We start from the raw sequence: 6,205 nt of genomic DNA, 5'->3' as shown, positions 1-6,205 counted from the left end.
CGTTTGACTCCAGAATGCAGCGTAGAACTGGCGTTGAGCGCCAGTTTGCGTCATCTAATCTCGAATAAAGTATGGACTATTTTATATTGCTGAAAAGATCTAGATGTCTACTTTCCAACGCCATTAAGAGCGCGCCATTTGGAGTTCTGTAGCTCCAGAAAATCTATTTCGAGTGCAGGGAGGTCAGAATCCAACAGCATCAGTAGTCCTTTGTCAGCTTTTTATCAGAGTTTTGCTCAGGTCCCTCAATTTCAGCCAGAAATTACTTGAAATCATAGAAAAATACACAAACTCATAGTAAAATCCAGAAATGTGAATTTAGCATAAAAACTAAAGAAAACATCCCTAAAAGTAGCTAGATCTTACTAAAAATTACCTAAAAACAATGCCAAAAAGCGTATGAATTATCCGCTCATCACAACACCAAACTTAAATTATTGCTTGTCCCCAAGCAACTGAAAATCAAATAGGATAAAAAGAAGAGAACATACTATAAATTTCAGAATATCAATGAATATTAGTTCTAATTAGATGAGCGGGACTTGTAGCTTTTTGCTTCTGAACAGTTTTGGCATCTCACTTTATCCTTTGAAGTTTAGAATGATTGGCTTCTATAGGAACTTAGAATTTCAGATAGTGTTATTGTTTCTCCTAGTTAATTTTTTTATTCTTGAACACAGCTACTTTTATGAGTCTTGGCCGTGGCCCTAAGCACTTTGTTTTCTAGTATTACCACCAGATACATAAATGCCACAGACATATGACTAGGTGAACCTTTTCAGATTGTGACTCAGCTTTGCTAAAGTCCCCAGTTAGAGGTGTCCAGAGTTCTTAAGCACACTCTTTTTGCTTTGGATCACGACTTTAACCACTCAGTCTCAAGCTTTTCACTTGGACCTGCATGCCACAAGCACATGGTTAGGGACAGCTTGAATTAGCCGCTTAGGCCTGGATTTTATTTCCTTGGGCCCTCCTATCCATTGATGCTCAAAGCCTTGGATCCTTTTTACCCTTGCCTTTTGGTTTTAAGGGCTATTGCCTTTTTCTGCTTGCTTTTCTTTTCCTTTCTATTTTTTTTCGCCACTCTTCTTTTTTTTTTCAAGCTTTTGCTTTTTCACTGCTTTTTCTTGCTTCAAGAATCAATCTCATGATTTTTCAGATTGTCAATAACATTTCTCTTTGTTCATCATTCTTCCAAGAGCCAACAATTTTAACATTCATACACAACAAGATAAAAAATATGCATTGTTCAAGCATTCATTCAGAAAACAAAAAGTATTGTCACCACATCAATATAATTAAACTAAATTCAAGGATAATTTCGAAAATCATGTACTTCTTCTTCTTTTGAATTAGAAACATTTTTCATTTAAGAGAGGTGAATGATTCATGGAATTATTCATAGCCTTAAGACATAGTTACTAAATACTAATGATCATTTAATAAAGACACAAACATAGATAAACATATAACATAAAAAAACGAAAAGCAGAAAAAAATTTAAGAACAAGGAATGAGTCCACCTTAGTGAGGGTGGCGCCTTCTTGAAGGACCATTGATGTCCTTGAGCTCTTCTATGTCTCTTCCTTATCTTTGTTGCTCCTCCCTAGTGATTTTGGTGCTCCTAATAATTATGTGGAGGAAAATGTATCCCCTGAGGTATCTCAGGGATTTCTTGATGAGGGAATTCTTTATGTTCTCTTGATGTGCAGTCAAATGCTCTTCTGCTGAGCTATGGACCCTTGAGATGAATCTCTCCATCTCCCATGACTTGGAGGTGGAAGCTTTTTGTCTTCCCTTTTCTCTTTTTTTTTTCTTTTTTTTCTTTTGAGGTTTATCTGGCCTTAGGTGTAGTATAATCACCAAGTATCCTCCTTGCATTGTTATTATTTTCGGCTGCCATCTCCTCTTCTTTTTCGAAAATTTCTGTAAAGTTTTCTCTGAATTGTTGAATTTTAGTTTCTCTTGACTTCCTCTTCAGAGTCCTTTCAGGTTCAGGATCTGCTTCAATAAGAATGTTCTTGTCCTTGCTCCTGCTTATATGAAAAAGAAGGGAACAAAAAATAATAATAGGGATCCTCTTTGTCCAGATATAGAGGTTCCTTTATGTGAGTAGAAAAGAAGACGAATAGGAAGGAGAAAAGGAAAATTCGAACTCAGAGAGGGGGGGTTCGAATTTTAGGATGAAGAGAAGTGTTAGTAAATAAATAAAATAAATAGAAAGAGGTGAGAGGGATAGAAATTCAAAAAATAAATTCTGAAAAAGGGATAGTAATTTTCGAAAATTAAAATGAAATAAAATTAAAACTAAAATTTGAAATAATTAGTTAATTAGAAGAATTTTGAAAAAGAGGAAGGTAATTTTCGAAAATTAGAGAGAGAAAATTAGTTAGGTGGTTTTGAAAAAGATAAAAGATAAAAAAAATAAATAAATCAATTAGTTAGTTGAAAAAGATTTGAAAATTAATTTTGAAAAGATAAGAAGTTAGAAAAGATTTTTGAAATTAAAGTTTGAAAAAGATATGATATGAAAAGATATGATTAAAAAGATATGATTTTAAAAAGATAAGATTGAAAAGATATTTTTGAAAAGATATGATTTTAAAAGATATGGTTTTAAAAAGATATGATTGAAATTAGTTTTGAAAAAGATTTGAATTTTAAAATCACAATTAATGACTTGACTCACAAGAAATCACAAGATATGATTCTAGAACTTAAAGTTTGAATCTTTCTTAACAAGAAAGTAACAAACTTGAAATTTTTGAATCAAAACATTAATTGTTGATGATATTTTCGAAAATATGATGTAAAGATAAGAAAAAGATTTTAAAAATATTTTGAAAAAGATTTTTGAAATTTTCGAATATGATAAAAAATGGAAAAGATATGATTTTTGAAAAAGATTTTAAAAAGATAAGATTTAAAAAGATAAGATATTTATTTATTTATTTATTTATTTTTGAATTTTTTTATGATGAGAGAGAAAAACACTAAAAATACTCAATGCATGAAAATTTTGGATCAAAACACATGATGCATGCAAGAACACTATGAATGTCAAGATGAACACCAAGAACACTTTGAAGATCATGATGAACATCAAGAACATATTTTTGAAAAATTTTCAATGTAAAGAAAACATGCAAGACACCAAACTTAGAAATCTTTCATGTTTAGACACTATGAATGCAAAAATGCACATGAAAAACACCATACAACACAAAATAAGAAAATATGAAGATCAAACAAGAAAGTTCATCAAGAACAACTTGAAGATCATGATGAATGCAATGCATGAATGCACTTTTCGAAAAATGCATGATGAATATGCAATTGACACCAAACTTAAAACTTGACACAAGACTCTAACAAGAAACACAAAATATTTTTTATTTTTATGATTTTCTAATTTTTTTGTATTTTATTTTTATATTTTTTCGAAAATATATAGGAAAAATAAAATAAGAAATTCTAAATTTTTAATATGAATTTCAGGAATCATGCAATGTTTGTCTAAAGCTCCGGTCCAGGAATTAGACATGGCTTAATAGCCAGCCAAGCTTTATGTGAAAGTTCCGGTCCAAAACACTAGACATGGCCAATAGCCAGCCAAGCTTTAGCATACAGCTAATATTCCAATTAACTTGCCTCTATGAAGATGGTTTTGAAGCCTCAGTCCAAAAGAATTTAGACATGGCTTTACAGCCAGCCAGGCTTCAACATGCTTCATGAAACTCTAGAATTCATTCTTAAAAATTCTGAAGAACAGGATAAGTATATATACAAAATAAAATAAAATAAAATTTCCCAATCTGAGCAACAAGATGAGCCGTCAGTTGTCCATACTCGAACAATCCCCGGCAACGGCGCTAAAAACTTGGTGCACGAAATTGTGATCATCAACAATGGTGCCATAAACTTGGTAGCGCTCTCAAACGTGAATCACACTTTGTCACAACTCCGCACAACTAACCAGCAAGTGCACTGGGTCGTCCAAGTAATACCTTACGTGAGTAAGGGTCGATCCCACGGAGATTGTTGGTATGAAGCAAGCTATGGTCATCTTGTAAATCTCAGTTAGGCGGATAATAAAAGGTTATGGAGTTTTCGAATAATAATAATAAATAAACAAAAAATAAAGATGGAAATACTTATGTAAATCATTAGTGAGAATTTCAGACAAGTGTATGGAGGTGCTTGTCCCTGTTGAATCTCTGCTTTCTTACGGCTTTCATCCAATCCTTCTTAATCCTTTCCATGACAAGCTGTATGTAGGGCATTACCGTTGTTAATGGCTACATCCCATCCTCTCAGTGAAAATGGTCCAAATGCTCTGTCACAGCACGGCTAATCATCTGTCAGTTCTCGATCATGTTGGAATAGAATCCCTTGATTTTTTTGCGTTTGTCATCACGCCCAGCAATCGCGAGTTTGAAGCTCGTCACAGTCATTCAATCCCGGAATCCTACTCGGAATACCACAAACAAGGTTATACTTTCCGGATTCCCATGAATGCCGCCATCAATTCTAGCTTATACCACGAAGATTCTGATTAAGGAATCCAAGAGATATGCGCCTGGTCTAAGGTAGAACGGAAGTGGTTGTCAGTCACGCGCGTTCATAGGTGAGAATGATGATGAGTGTCACATATCATCACATTCATCAAGTTGAAGTGTAACGAATATCTTAGAACAAGAATAAGTCGAATTGAATAAAAAATAGAAGTACTTGCATTAAAACTCGAGGTACAGCAGAGCTCCACACCCTTAATCTATGGTGTGTAGAAACTCAACCGTTGAAAATACATAAGTGATGAAGGTCCAGGCATGGCCGAGAGGCCAGCTCCCAAAACATGATCACTGGATCCAAAAATACAATCCAAGATGAAAATATAATAGTAAAAAGTCCTATTTATACTAGACTAGCTACTAGGGTTTACAGAAGTAAGTAATTGATGCAGAAATCCACTTCCAGGGCCCACTTGGTGTGTGCTTGGGCTGAGCTTGAACTTTACACAAGCTAAGGCTTCTATTGGAGTTGAACGCCAAGTTGTAACGTGTTTTTGGCATTCAACTCTGGTTCGTGACGTGTTTCTGGCGTTTGACTCCAGAATGCAGCGTAGAACTGGCGTTGAGCACTAGTTTGCGTCGTCTAATCTCGAATAAAGTATGGACTATTATATATTGCTGAAAATTTCTGGATGTCTACTTTCCAACGCCGTTGAGAGCGTGCCATTTGGAGTTTTATAGCTCCAGAAAATTCATTTCGAGTGCAGGGAGGTCAGAATCCAACAATATCAGCAGTCCTTTGTCAGCCTTTTATCAGAGTTTTGCTCAGGTCCCTCAATTTCAGCCAGAAATTACCTGAAATCACAGAAAAGTATACAAACTCATAGTAAAGTCCAAAAATGTGAATTTAGCATAAAAATTAAAGAAAACATCCTTAAAAGTAGCTAGATCTTACTAAAAATTACCTAAAAATAATGCCAAAAAGCGTATAAATTATCCGCTCATCACTTGGCCTACTTGATAATAGCTGGGTTCAAAGCACATACAAAACTAGAGAAAGCTGGGCAATGGCTTTGACCGGTGCTAACCGGCTTTGACCAGTTCTGTTTCTTAAGCTATTCCAATACTGGACCGGACCAGTTGGGAGTCCGGTCCACCAGTTTTTGCAGTCGAACAGGCCGGTCCAGCAAAATCCAAATCGTCTCTTTTCTCTCGGCTCTCATTCTCTTCGGTCACGTCATTCAACAACGAAGAAAGAATGAAATGAAAGGTGCAAAAGCTATGGTGGTTTACAAAACAAAAGGTGTATTCCCGCATCCATGCAAGAAGAAAGGGCTAATACCAAAAGGCTAGTCACACTACGGTCAGAGCACATCAAAAACTATTTTTCCTCATTTGTGCTACACCAAGGATCTAAGAAGAAATCTACCAAGTCTCAAGCACAAATCAAGCAACGATGGAGAAATCAAAGTCAAATTCGGACAGTAAAAGATCCACGGTCCAAATCCAAACTTTGGGCCAAAGTAAAACTCTATGGGCTAGATTGAAGAAACTTGAAGAAAAAAGATGAGAGAGAATGGGTAAGAAACATGCAACAGAGTCGGATCTCTCTCTCCCCATTGACGAAGCCATTGCAACTCTGATGCAGGAGAAGAAGACAGTATGGGTTTTGAACTTGCTTCAACCTTGGAAGC

Source organism: Arachis stenosperma, chromosome 3 (genome assembly GCF_014773155.1).
Source record: "Arachis stenosperma cultivar V10309 chromosome 3, arast.V10309.gnm1.PFL2, whole genome shotgun sequence".
NCBI classification, from domain to species: domain Eukaryota; kingdom Viridiplantae; phylum Streptophyta; class Magnoliopsida; order Fabales; family Fabaceae; genus Arachis; species Arachis stenosperma.
This window is presented reverse-complemented; position numbering follows the sequence as displayed.